The sequence below is a fragment of the Lepidochelys kempii genome, chromosome 18 (genome assembly GCF_965140285.1).
Source record: "Lepidochelys kempii isolate rLepKem1 chromosome 18, rLepKem1.hap1, whole genome shotgun sequence".
Taxonomy (NCBI): domain Eukaryota; kingdom Metazoa; phylum Chordata; order Testudines; family Cheloniidae; genus Lepidochelys; species Lepidochelys kempii.
Genome location: NC_136397.1, coordinates 22,819,555 through 22,834,208, shown reverse-complemented (window position 1 = coordinate 22,834,208; position 14,654 = coordinate 22,819,555). Strand labels below are relative to the sequence as shown.

The window sequence follows — 14,654 nt, the reverse complement described above, 5'->3', positions numbered from 1 at the left end:
AATGACAAATGGAAAAGCTTCATGCACATTTTGTTTCCAGAGATGAAGGCACCCTCCTACAATTTGGGAGACCTGGGTTCAAGTCCCGGCTCTGCCACAGACTTCCTGTGTGACCGTGGGCAAGTCACATCATCTCTCGGTGCCTGAGTTCCTAATTGGTAGAGTATGGATAATGGCATTGCCCTGCCTCCAGGGGATGTTGTGAAGATAAATGCATTGCAGACTGCAAGGTGTTCAAACACTGTGGTGATGGGAGCTGGATAGATACCTCAGACAGACAAAATCCCAGCGCTGCCATTGGAGAGACACAGCAAAGAATGCTTAACTCAGGCTCTGCAGCAACCTCCAAGCCTGCCTGGAGGACCTAGTACCTGTACCAAGCCACATAAACCAAGCCATACAGTAACTGTGAGCATCAGAAAGTCACACACTTACCACCCACGACTGATTTCTCCAGGACGGTGAAATGGGTAGGGTTGACGCTGCTGAGTGCTCCTGACAGACATGCCAGAACTTTTCCCTAGGGATAAAAACCAAGACGTGCGGATACAGGAGAGCAGAAATGCCTTTCAGTACACCACTGTGATTCCCTGCAGTTTCTGAAGAGGTCAGTAATCTGGTGCAGGCAGATGCGCAGAGGGCTGTGGGTCTCCCTGTGTCTTAACGCCAGGCACTGATGTGTCTGTTCCTAGCGAGCTGGCACAGACTGCTGACTGCAGTGAGAGATGCAGGATGAGTTTAACTCTACAGGGAACACGAGGTGCCACTGGACAATGCAGTGACAGAAGGGACCTATTTCACAGGAGAGCATCCTGAGGGGGAAGGATGCTGCTCATTGGTCCCTGACCCAAACAGCTGCCGTTCATCCCACTTTCCTGTTCCCAAAAGAGAAAGGCAGAGCTGTGCTGGCTCCAACCATTAAGACAGCTCTGGGAGAAATACCAGATGGACCCAATGTAGAGAGGTTTCGACCCAGCAGGCCTTGGGTAGCGGGGGAAAGACTATTGATGGCCCCTTGGCTATGAAATTCTGGAGGAAGGTGAAATCCTGCCTGGAACTTCTGGGTTTAGAACTCTGCACTTCCATTTGAGGACAGCAGAACAACTGTTTTTGTCCACCACGCAAAAATCCCAGTTAACCTCCCCCATGCACAAGGGGTATAAACAAGCCAGGACTAAGCTGCTGACTACTGAGACGGGGTGATATCAGATTGATGCAGACCCTTCTGCTGGATAACTTTGACAGACCAGGCATTCTTGGTCAAGGAGCCTCAGACAAACGCAGAAGTAGTAATCCAGCAAAGGACTGTGATGCTGGAATGAACGGCGAGGAACGTCTGGGGGTCGACCCTTTAGGAAGAGGTCTTCCATTTCTTCGACGTTTTAGTTGAGGCAGCAATGTTATTTTGATTTGCACGTCAGCAAACGAGAGGTTTACAATCATTATATAGTTTGTGGCTGGTTCTTTTCAGCTATGCTCTAGCTACTGTGTAATTTAACAGGTGATGCAGTCTTTGGTTTTCAATGTGATTTTAGGTTTCAGAGTAACAGCCGTGTTAGTCTGTATTCGCAAAAAGAAAAGGAGTACTTGTGGCACCTTAGAGACTAACCAATTTATTAGAGCATAAGCTTTCGTGAGCTACAGCTTAATGTGATTTTAGTTTCTTTGGGATTACCTTTGTTTTTATGATAACCCATTCCCAAACTACTAGTAAATTAAAATTCTTCATTTAGGCTGGCCAAGAGAGCCCGACTGAACTATCCAGCTGCCACACCAAGACAGAAAGCTAGCAAAACCACAGGATGCATCGTTACTTAAAATTTTCTATGAACACCAGCCTTAATATTAAAAAAGGAACTAGCAATTCACTGAAATATCTCTTTGGTTTGACATAGTAGGACTATAAGTCGGGAAATGCACCATCATGTCATATTACCAAGCAGCCCACAGCCAAGTAACACTGCACAGAAATGCCTCCAATTTTCAAGACAGCACTTCAAAAGAAGCTGCCTAGCTGCTATTTTGTTGTGATGCCGGGGGTAGGAATAGGTAGGAGGGAATGATTCTGCTTTTCCCATTTAATAGAAACCACTTGGGTTTAAAAGCTTGCCTGACATTACACAAGCCAATGCAATTTGTTTCTATCCCAACCAGATCAAACAAAGTTATTTGCTGCACAAAAAGATTAACAAAGGCTCAGCCAAGGTGCAATTTCAAGGAGATTTCTGGGGAGAGTGACAGCGATGTAAAACGTAAAGCAAAACTACTGGCTGTGTCTCAGCAAGAGACACTGCTTATAATTAAAAGATGAGAGAGATGGACGGCCTACTTCCTGTTCCAATTTTTAGCACAAAACCTTGACAACACTCTCTCAATGTCACTTAGAGAGGGACTTTCAGGCTGGGGAGGAGGGAAACCTCCAGTTTATCAGGCCTCAACATAATCCTGATTATCCTTGGACTTGTCTTGTTCCCCACTGCTTTTATCCCACACAGATTCAAATCTCCTGATATTTTAAATGAGGTCTCCCACAGACCACTGACCAGGATGGCAGAAAGCGCATTACAGCATTGTCACCAGAGGAGAACATAGACTTTGTCATAGGGTGATGGCTCAGACCAACCACCTGAACCAGCGGCGGGAATGGCGGGCGGGGGAGAAACACTTGCTGCAGAAACAGTATAGTTTGCTCCAGTGCAAGGCTCCCTCCAATTAGACACTGTTGTGAGTGCAACTGAACACACCAGTTTTCCTCCACCTCCGATAGTTACATAAGTGATTAAAATTCAGGGCGATTTTTGTTATTTTCACAACGAATGCAGCGTGCAAGAAGGGGTCTGTAAAGTGCCTTGCGGAGATCAGGTTGGCAAATGAAAAAGGAGCACTGTCAACTTGAAACCAAGTCAGCTGAGTTCAAAGTCGTTTCAGATACAGCCCAGGTCTTTTAGCGCCCTGCCAAGTGTTGTGGTTTTATGGCGTATTCCTATCTTTAAATGTTTTCTTCTCCCCTGTTTTGTTCGGTGAAAGACCCACATAATGGGCCCAATTCTCTCAGAAACACTTGTGTAAATCCAGAGCCATCCGATGAAGCCAGTAAAGTAATAGGAGACGCACACTTGTATAAACGAGAGAAGAATTTGGCCCACATGACAGGAAATACTACATGATACAGGGGAAATGGGGAAATTGACTATACAAAGCAAGCAGACTGAAGAAATAAAGAATTTTTCTCTGCTCTCTTTCAGTTACTGGAATCTTAGTGTTCACGAGAACAACTGGAATAGCATGTGAACTACTGGTCACACCATCTCGAAATGGCCATGGGGAGGGGGGTTCAGAGAAGGGCAAATGATTATAGAATCATAGACTTTAAGGTCAGAAGGGACCATTATGATCGTGTAGTCTGCCCTCCTGTACAACGCAGGCCACAGAATCTCACCCACCCACTCCTGTAAGAAACCCCTAACCTATGTCTGAGCTACTGAAGTCCTCAAATCACGGTTTAAAGATTTTGAGATACAGAGAATCCTCCAGCAAGTGACCCATGCCCCACGCTGCAGAGGAAAGTGAAAAACCCCCAGGGCCTCTGCCAATCTGCCCTGAAGGAAAATTCCTTCCCGACCCCAAATATGGCGATTAGCTAAACCATGAGCATGTGGGCAAGATTCACCAGCCAGACACCCAGGAAAGAATTCTCTGTAGTAATTCAGATCCCACTCCATCTAACATCTCATCACAGGCCATTGGGCATACCTACTGCTAATAGTTGAAGATCAATTAATTGCCAAAATTGGGCTATTACATCTTATCATCCCTTCCATAAACTTATCAAGTTTAGTCTTGAAGCCAGATAGGTCTTTTGCCCCCACTGCTTCCCTTGGAAGGCTGTTCCAGAACTTCACTCCTCTGGTGGTTAGAAACCTTCATCTAATTTCAAGTCTAAACTTCCTGATGGCCAGTTTATATCCATTTGTTCTTGTGTCCACATTGGTAGTGAGCTTGAATAATTCCTCTCCCTCTCCGGTATTTATCCCTCTGATATATTTATAGTGAGCAATCGTAACTCCCCTTAGCCTTCTTTTGGTTAGGCAAAACAAGCCAAGCTCTTTGAGTCTCCTCTCATAAGACAGGTTTTCCATTTCTCGGATCATCCTAGTAGCCCTTCTTGCTACCTGTTTCAGTTTGAATTCATCCTTCTTAAACATGGGAGACCAGAACTGCACACAATATTCCAGATGAGGTCTCACCAGTGCCTTGTATAATGGTACTAACACCTCCTTACCTCTACTGGAAATAGCTCACCTAATGCATCCCAAGACCGCATTAGCTTCTTTCACGGCGATATCACATTGGTGGCTCATAGTGATCCTGTGATCAACCAACACTCTGAGGTCCTTCTCCTCCTCTGTTACTTCCAAGTGATGCGTCCCTGGCTTATAACTAAAATTCTTGTTATTAATCCCTAAATGCATGACCTTGCAGTTTTCACTATTAAATTTCATCCTATTTTGGCAATGATAATGATGAGGACCATGAAAAAAAACTTACATAATGAAGATTAATTGAAAAGATTGGGATTGTTTACCCTGGAAAGGAAATGAATAAGAAGGGCTATTATAAAAATATACAAATAATGAAAGTTATAGAGAAAGTAGATCAGGAGCTTCGGTTCTCCCTGTCTCATAGCACAGAAACATGGGGATACTCCAGGAAATTAAAACATGGCAAATTTGAAACTAATAAAAGGAAACAGTTTTTCACACAATGCAAAATTAGCCCGTGGAACTCACCAACACAGGATGTCCCTGAAGCCAAAAACTTCAGAAGATTCAAGAAGGGGCTATTATAGGTTAACAAGAATACTCAGAGTTCTAACAAAAATTTTAAAATTTTAAAGGTGAGGGGGCTCTTATACTTTCCTCTGGAACATCTGGCACTGGTCTCTGTCAGAGACAGGATACTGAGCTAGATGGACCATGCGTCCAATCTCATCCAGCAATTCCTAACAGGAACCTGGGAAAGCATTTACCAGCAGAAGTGCAGTTTGTAAGCGGATGGTGTTCTTTTATGCATGCAAGAGTCAACATGGTTGGCTACCTAGCAATCTCAGTTTGCTGCCTGCTGCTTTAAAGGAAATAAGAGTCAATAGGTCTATTATGCACCTATTTTCTATTCCTTTTAAACTCTACATTTACTTACAGTGGGCGCCGATTGGTTTCCATTGCTTAACTGTAATTATTTCCACTTCTTTGATATAGGAACTGCAGCACTAAGATAAACAGACTGTACAGCTGACTAGCTTCATAGTAACTAACTTCTAACTACCCTGCTGCTCAATGAATCTCTGGACAGGTCCCCCCCATCTATTCCTCATACAGCAAGTACATTATGGGCAATTTCCCTCCCTCTGCTCCTCCACCCCCAATCCACCAGTAGTGGAAGGAAAACCCCATCTTCCATAAAATCTTTTTAAAATTGTAGCCCTTTGTCCTTGGTCTTGAATTTGGGGCCTGATGCAAAGCCCAATGGAGTCAATGAAAAGACTCCCCTGACATCAGAGGATGAGCAGACACAAAATGTCACCTTTTTGGCTCCAGAAAACTCATTTTCTAGCAAGGGTTCAGAGCGGTGCCCTTGTACCTTGCCCTTCAGACACCTCCATCCACCCGTCAGTCTTGAAAACCTCAAGGGAGCGTTAGCCGCAATTTAAATCACCACCGCTGCACATGCGCAGCGGCAGCTGGTGTATTTGTTTAGTCCCATGTTCTTTCACACACACCCCCTTCCATCCAAAAATAATAATATGTGTTATTTCAATTATTTTCCCTAGAAGGTATTTTCTGTGAATAGTGCCCCCAATTGCTCCCATCTGTCTGGCATGCTGGGGTCTCTGCTCTCTTAAAGACAAATTGTATTCTTCCTTTATTTTTATGTGACTCAAGGTTCTCTGTAGATCAAGATGACTGCCAAAAATCCCTTGCCTCTTCTTACCCAGTCATTTTATATTTCTCTTCAGCCAGCTTAAAACCATTATAACCAGTTTCCGTTTCATCAGTCTGAAAGGCTTAGCTGAAAATCCGTTCGAGTTAGAGTTATTGTATTAATTTCTCTGGGCTAACGCATGGAAATACAGGGAAAGCTGTTCTTATGCAGAGCGATGCATCTAAAAGCCCTCGTGGAAAGGAGGTGAGGGACTCTTTCACACACATTTGCTTTTCAAAAAGCTTACACAGGTCTGTCACACTTTTCTGGAGACAAAAATACAGAGGAACCTCAGAGTTACAAACACCAGAGTTACGAACTGACCAGTCAACCACACACCTCATTTGGAACTGGAAGTACTGTATGCAATCAGGCAGCAGCAGAGACCAAAAAAAGAAAGGCAAATACAATACAGTGCGGTGTTAAACATAAACTATTAAAAATAAATGGAAAGCCTCATTTTTCTTCTGCACAGGAAGTTTCAGAGCTGTATTAAGTCACTGTGCAGTTGTGAACCTGTGAAAGAACCACCCTAACGTTTTGTTGCGAGTTACGAACAACTTCCATTCCCGAGGTGTTCGTAACTCTGAGGTTCTACTGTACTGGGACAGGTGGACCCTTTCCCATCCCGAGACAAGGCACATTTTGGCCTCTAGCCTAAAAAGAAGTACTGAAATTCAAAGGAAGTGGGGACAGGATTCCACTGAGAAAAAAGGATGGCCTTGTGGGACTTGGGAGATCCCAATTTCTGGTTCTTTAATAGACCCCTTTGTGAGTCCTTGGAAAAGTTAATTCTGTTCAGATTTTCAAGTGACCTCAGCTCCTATTTCAGCCTTGTTTCGACTAGGACAAAGGCGTAACAGAATGCGATAGTGAAGATGTGTGAAAAGTCAATTTTAGACAAGGCGCTGGGGAGCCAAAACTCGAACAGGAGCAGCTTAGCAGGAGTTCCAGTACACACGGCCTTGTCTAGAGTAGGCTTTACAAATGCATTAGTTTGAGAACACGTTAGCGAACACCACATCTGTTATCCCAGTCTAGGACGAGGCATTACTGTGAGCTACTGGGCACTAAGCCTTTTTGAAAATCTCTCCCTGCCTGAACTGCAGAGTCTGCTCTAGCTACAGACAAACTAGGCAGCTGCCTAGAAAGGCAGTTTTCTGGGAGCAGCCAGGCCAAATTCGAGTGGGTGGTGGTGAATTCATTAATGAGGCACGCGATTGCAGCGGCACAGAGGGTCACAGGGAAGCCTTTCCATTAAAATTCAGCCCCCCCGAACAGGCTATGATGTTATAGTATCAAACCAGGAGTCCAAGTCTATCATTCTTTAAATGGTGTTCCAGAAATCAACATAGTTTCTCTAACTAAAAAGGGTTATTTGTCGTGGTTTACGTCAATTAAAAGAATCTGAACACGGGGGCAGAGGGGAGCGGTGCAGTTTGAACAGTGATTTAAATAACTGACACAGGGAAGATCTGCAGTAATAGATGCGCTCTCTCTATTGGAGGCTTTACGTCTAATCCTTTCATACCACCTTCTCACAAACAGACACCACAAAATAGTGTGGTAGTTTCCTGGTAACAGATTTATAGCCAGGCCTCGCGGTAAGCCTAGCAGCATCAGCACGTGACTTAGTGACAAATCCATAATCCCTCTCTTTCCCCCATGTTTAACTCCACATTATTTAAAACAATATTAAAAATACATGATGCTTCCTGGGTATTTCGTGTTTTGCTTTTATTTTTTATACTTGACAATTTTTGCATTTGTAAATGAGGAGACAACTGCTATTTATGCATTGCTAGCGAACAAACACTTTTCTAGATCTCTGGTTAACCATATAATCTAAAAAGAAAAGGAGTACTTGTGGCACCTTAGAGCATCCGATGAAGTGAGCTGTAGCTCACGAAAGCTTATGCTCTAATAAATTGGTTAGTCTCTAAGGTGCCACAAGTACTCCTTTTCTTTTTGCGAATACAGACTAACACAGCTGCTACTCTGAAACATATAATCTAAGTGTCACTAACCAGAAATAAAAGAGAACTCTCCCCGGGGCTCCCGCCGGCTTCCCCGGGATCATGTCTGAAATGTGTCCGAGTTCACAGATCTTTGTGGTTACACAATTTATGCAGACTGACAAATGATGGAATGTCAAGAAATCCAAAAAAGTTTTGCAGCGTCTGGGTGGGATTTACAGAAGAATGACTTTTAACAGGCGGGAAGAAACCTGCCCTGCCTCTCTTCTTGAGCAGCTCAGGGAACCACCCCAGCCCTAAAGGGCCTTTACACTTGGTGCATGGATAGCAGGGGCTGCGCGTGAGGGTTAAAAAAAACTTAAGAGAATAGTAACAGGACGGTTTCACAGCACAGCAGGGCAGAGCTGCTTTGTTCATGTACTCTACCGTGCAGATCTCTGAGCATCTCTAGGTAATTGAGGAAAAGATACAGGCACATCCTAGATCTTCACACAAAATGTAGTTCAACGCCCCAAAGATGGAACTCAAGACGCGGAGGCAGCTACACAGGAGAAGTGAGCAAACCGGTTGGCTGAGGTAGGCAAGTGTCTCTGGGTCCCCCCATAGGTGGAATGTCTCCAGCACGTCCCATCAGAACCGCATGAAAAGGCAGAAAGAATACTAAGGAGGGAAAAGCCAAAACACCTGACTTTTAAAAGAATTTAATCTTTTTACCCCATGTGGTCAAAAACTGAGACATCAGGAACCTCACAGCTGTGAAGCCTGCAGCTGACCTCTGTGTCGCACCATGCATTGAAAGTGATGCTACAGCTCTGGGGCTTAAGAAAGGACTGAGGGGGAGAGGGAAGCTAGGAGAGAGCAGAGGACGTTGCTCTCATATAAAAAACTAACTTGAGAGAAGTTTTAAAACTCAGTTCCAGTGTGAAAACTTGACAAAACAGGGTCCTACAGCAGACACTTACAAACACGAGAATTTGGGGAAATAAAGAGAAAAAGGAAGCTCTATCAGCTATCCCGGGCAGGACAGTGCCTCCTCACATGGTCCTGAGCTTCACTGCCACTCCCACCCCTCCAGCCTTTGCCAATTGGGTTATTATCGAAATGGAGAGAGTCAATAATACATATCGGGGGAGAAACATCACAGGTTTAAGCACCTTGCCTTGATAGCTTTTCTGAAGTATAACAGGGCTCACTGGTGAAGTTTGAAAGCCGGGAACACCTGGCAGCTCAACTTGGAGAGCTGCTGCCCTGATGCCCTCCGATGTCTCCTCTGCCCTCCTGCCCCAGTGTTCGCTCTGCTCTTTGAGGCTCTGGATTCTAAAAGCAGAATTTGGGGGGCTGCAGTTGTGCTGTCAGGATGCATCTCCCACTCCAAGAAAAGCAGAAGCAGAGAGAAAAATTGTCAGTCACCTTTAATGGTGCTCTTCAGCAACAGGTGGTAACAAACCGAAGGACACTTACACAGCCCCTTACAGCCACAGGCCTCCAAGGATCTAACTAGGACAGGTTGCAGTATTACACCAATATCCCTTATTTACGGGGGGAAGGAGGGGTCTGAGGCATTGGGGGGAAGGTACTTTCCCATGAAATACATGCAAACCCTGCTCGAAGGGAAGGGAAAGACTTTGCACAGCACCTGGGTAATTGGATTAACCTGTGCAAACACCTCTGCCCACATACATGCCATGTACAGATTAACATGCAGAAATGACTGGCCGAGAAAATGTAAAATATTTTGTTTGTGAACTGGCATATTTTTGTGAGTAGGTTCCCTCACTTGCTGTATCCTCCTCTCCTCGTATAACCGGCACATTTGCAGCGCTTGAAATCAGTCAGCACCAGGACAAGAGCACTGGCTGCTGACGCTCCATATGAGGCAACAACATAAGCTGCAACAGCGCAAAGATAACACACACACAAAACCCATTGCAGTGGCAAAAGCAGTACCGTTTTATTGTAAATTGAGACCCCAAAATCTGGCAGTCTGAGAAATCCTTGCACTAAAGCCTTCTTCTTCTTGCCCACAATTTAGGATTTTTCTAATTTAAAAACAGCTCTGCCACAATTCAAGACCTAAGTATTTCAGGAGTCAATGGGTCAACATTAGCTCTTGGTCATAAAGACTGTTCCAAAAACGGTAAATCTGAAACGTACCCCAGAAGATGGGTGGAGCCTGCAACGTATCAGACATAAATTAAACTAAGTTTAAGAGCTTCTGCCACAGTGCTCTGCAGCTAGACACCCTTCCAGATCACTCAAAACAGACCCTCTGGGTGACGTCTGCTGGTCCAGCATCAGCAGCTGTTTTGAAAGACTTTGAGCCTCAATATCCACCTAGGACCTCAGACCCAATCGAGCTGTGCGTGGGGTTCGAGATTCGACATGTCCTTGATCGTGCACCTATTTGGCTGCAGTGATCTATGTTACCCATACCTGCATCACACACCTCACGACTGCACCACGTTCTGCGTGGAGTGCCACCTGAAATCTATTCTGAAACTGAAGCGGGTGCAGAGCCCAGTGCCCTGCTTGTTACACAGGGACTCTCTGGGTGAGCGTGTGACACCAGAGCTCTGGGCAAGCGATCTATGAAACTCTCAATGGCCTGGGAGCTGGATCATCTCACTCCTAGACCCGTCATGAGAGGCACTCACACCACAGTCAGAGGGAGCTGCCAACAGGGTGTCTCCCATCAAGACCCCCTGCCTTTGGAATTCGCTCAGACTTGGGCTTGCTCCAAATGCCGGCATTGCAGTGCAGTTCCAGGAGGCGCTGCGCTCAGCAGGCCCGTCTCTTGAGCCTGCCTCACTTCAGGTGGAATTAGTGGCCTCGCCGCACTTTCCAGGAGCACCGGGTAACCTCAGTATCCCAGCCAGCACGCCTCCTACTGACAGGAGCCATTCAACTGCCCAGGGCTGCAGGTGACCTATTGCCAAAGGCATTACTTCTGCAAGTCACCGTACTCCCATTCTGTAAAACCCTGAGAGGCTGCCAATATGCCCCGATGCCAAAAACAAATGCAGTGTGCCTAGAGCCCCCAAATCTCTCCTCCCCCTTCTAGGGGAAGCAGGGTGGGCAGGGAAAGGCTCAGCGCTGGGGGCAGATCTTCTGCTCTTTGACAGTACAGGCACACACGGGAAATTTGTCCTAAAGTTCTAACTACTAAATTTGGTGGCTGGAGCCAGAACAGGAACCTGGGGAACACCTTGCAGCGGCACCCCTTCTGTAGGATCACTTTGTCCTTTGCTTTGCCGTCCTTTTGGGGGCAGCCAGCTCATTACATTTCTACTCTTGGATAGATATCAAAGACGACACACATCTGGGGGAGGTGGAGGAAAGACAGCACAAGCAAGCTCCTGCATTCATGGGATTTGGCCTCTGAAAAAGCCACACGTGCGCACTACATTACACAACACCAAAGGAGCAGGACAGCAAGCCCCTGCTCCAAGAGACAGAATTCACAAGCAGTCAGGTTAAAAGGTTCACCAGGGAGAAAAGCTGAAGCTGCTATAGTGGGCTTCAATATTGAAGCGGTCTCAGGTTCTTGCTTCCGGAATCCCACAACACACAAGTCACTTATCCGATAGCTACATAGAATTCATATGGATAAGGAGTGAGAACCAGACCACAGAACCCCTTTTAAAAGCTCCCTGTCGGGGGTGGGCCGCACAGGAGCCAGGGATGTAGTATGTGGGGAGACGGTGGTGGGAAATAAACCTATCCACTCCCTGTCTAAGGCAAGCAATCCTAGTGCTGCACGGCGCAATGCCCTGCCAGCTTCTACCACTAGGATCTGGAGTTAGTAGGCTGCCACCATGAGCAAGGTACAGCAGTCAAGCTGATGCCTCCATAAACGCAGTCCCTGCTGCTTGCTAGCCACAAACATGGAGAGAATGAACCAAGCAGCCAACCCACACTGGCTTAGCAGTGAACAAACACCCCAGATCAAGCACTCACGACACAAGTATGGGCCCCCACAGCCATACCGTGGGCTGGCAGGAAACGCCCTGGTCCAAGAATGGCAGGATCTCCTTTTCCCTGATGAGGGACCACTGATGCTGCAGTTGTGACCACCAGAGAAAGAGGAGAGATTTGGGGAAAGAAGAGTTAGGAAGATAAACCAAGAGCAAAGCACGGAGGCTCCACCGCAGCAAGAGAAGAGCCTGTACACAGGTGTGCAACGAGGAGGACCCCTTCACACACAGGACACGAACGATTACAGACCATGAACAGCCCATGGTAAGGGGGATGAGAGGACAAGGGAAAGCTCCCCCTTGCCTGGGAAGCTCCCTCCCCACCCACAACCCATGCTGTGCATCAGCTTGCCTGCAAACGCAGCGCGTAAAGCCCAGTTGGAGCGTGACACTTCCTTGCTCCAAGTTTCAGCACGGAACTTAGGTTCTTTTTAACAAACCCTCTTTAAAAGCCAGCAGCCATAAATGAGGCACGCCCCTGAAGTACAAAGCCCTCGGTGGCAGAGCAGTGCTGTGCCGTGTGGGGTTAACTCCCAGACGTGGGCTCCAGGAGTCCTACTGGGGAAACACTGCAACTCCTCTTTGAACCCCGCCATGCCCTTGCCTCGCCACGCTATCCCCCAGGCCCCATGGTACACGGCACTGTGCCAAGAGCCAGCACCGTTTGCAATGCTGCTTCACAAGGCATTCAACAATACAGCTCCCACATTCAATATAACACAGCCCTCCGTGTCCACATGCTCTACCGCATCTAACAAACAGCTCCAGTTATAGCCAAAATGAGGAGGAACATCACCACAAATGCGACTTAAGAGAATTAAAGATACTGTTCAATACTCACGTCTGATATGGCGATGCTAGACATAACAGCCAGTGTTACTATACCTTCCCTCCTCATGCAATGCAGGTTACCTACATGGAGCTTCATTCCACACACTCCTCCACCCGAGCAACCTCCCAACCTCAGCCGTTCCAAGTTCTCTCACCCTCTATCAGACCCCTCACACCCAGGTAGTCATTTGTTTACCATTCTCCCCCTCTATCCAGAGCATTGCTACAGGACTAGGTAAAATTTCTTGCCATGCATTAGCCAGCTTAAAATCTTTATTACACTGGACTCTTGGTTTCTGTGAATTCATGAGCTGCTGTGGAAACGTCTACGCTCATGATCCAGTCCAAAAAATAAACTAGTGCAGAACTGCACCTCCTCTATTTTGGTATTTCATTTACAACACAACTGTGGCAACTTGCCGCTTTATTTCTGTGTGTGCTCTAAAGCTTAGGTAACCTTCATTGCTAACCTCCACGAATCGTTACCAAATCCCACGATGGGATATGACATTTCAAAGAAGGGCTTTTTATAGTAACATTTAGAAGTGACAGGTATCTGAGCACAGAAGCAACACTACCCATTATGCAACAGAGCACAGACAATTCCTTGATGTGCAGCTGTGGAAATACTTGTCACTTTTTTTATTTTTTAATCTCTCAGTTAGGCTCCCTGCTGGAATGCATCTGCAAGAGAAGTACAAATGAAAATGCACAATGATGTTGTACACAAAAGCCTTTTAGACCTTTCAAAGCGTGGATCACCTCAAAGCAATGCACTTACCTTGCCTTACGATCAGAGGACACAAAAATCCAACTCAGATTTTGAACAGATTTTTTCCAGGAATGAAGATGTGCAACTGAAAAAAAAAATCAGCTAAAAAACAAACTGATGGAGAAGGAGGTTCTAAAGAACCGAGGAGACAGACAGTGTAAAGTACCAATCCACTGGGACCATGAGCAACCAAGACAGCTGGATACAAATACAGGAGGTATTTTATTTTGTTATTTTTACCCCATTCCCTTTCACTCTCTGAGAAAAAAACAAAACAAAACACCAATTAGTCTAGTCTCACGGCCAGGCTGAAATCCATTCAACAGAGCGCAGGCAGAAGTAAATAAAACCCCTTGCTATTACTGCAGCAAAAATATCTTATGCTGGTCTCAAATCCTGACTCGGCAAGTTGCACTCTGCCAGCCAATATACATGAACCGCACTGACAAGCGCTTCAGCCTATGGATCAGAACACAACACGGCTTCATTTGTCCACTGTTACTGCACCCAGGCTGGGCTGTTTGGCCTGAGAAGGAACTGGTTTTACCTGTGTAAGGGCTGCAGCAGTGCACAGGAACGATTCACGAGAATATTGCTCCAGTTCTCGAGGTCACCCAGGCTGATTTTACATACTGTCTCCACTGCGTGGCCACTCACAGCGCCAAGCAGTTCTAACGCTGGGATCTGCAGAGGCGGCAAAGGGGCGATAGGCACAGTACTTTTGTGATTACCTAATTTAATGCTAAATCACACCAAGTCCAGCAGCCAGGCTAGGACGGTGCCTTGAGAAGGTTTCTCAGCAAACTGGACCTATAGACAAATGCACAGCACCAGAGGAAGAGAAAGATAAACACAGACCATTTACTCCCCAATTCAAAGGCAATTTAGGAGTTTCAGTGCTACACTCCAGGGGTGAAATTATATTATTTGTGGAAATGTTAATAAAGGATAGAACAATTACAGATGCTGCACTTCTGCAGAGCCTTTTAGCCCAGCATCTCAAAGCCATTCACAACCACTAGTTAAACCTCTCATCCCGCACTGGGAGGTTCTAACCCCAATTTTCAGGTGGAGACACAGAGAAGACACACAACTTGCCCAAGGTAAATCCATACACTA

General features: G+C 46.0%; 1 protein-coding gene across 8 annotated transcripts in view; it reads right to left on the bottom strand.

Annotated features, from left to right (window-relative positions):
• Nucleotides 1-14,654, bottom strand: part of KCNAB2 (potassium voltage-gated channel subfamily A regulatory beta subunit 2) — a 113,278-nt gene that overhangs the window by 76,311 nt on the left and 22,313 nt on the right. The window contains exon 1 of one of the 8 annotated variants that reach the window (XM_073316257.2): nt 436-649. The exons of the other annotated variants lie outside the window; for them this stretch is intronic. The gene's annotated coding sequence lies outside the window, so the exon portion shown is untranslated. Of the gene's footprint in view, nt 1-435; nt 650-14,654 lie in introns of those variants that run through there. 8 annotated transcript variants of the gene reach the window in all.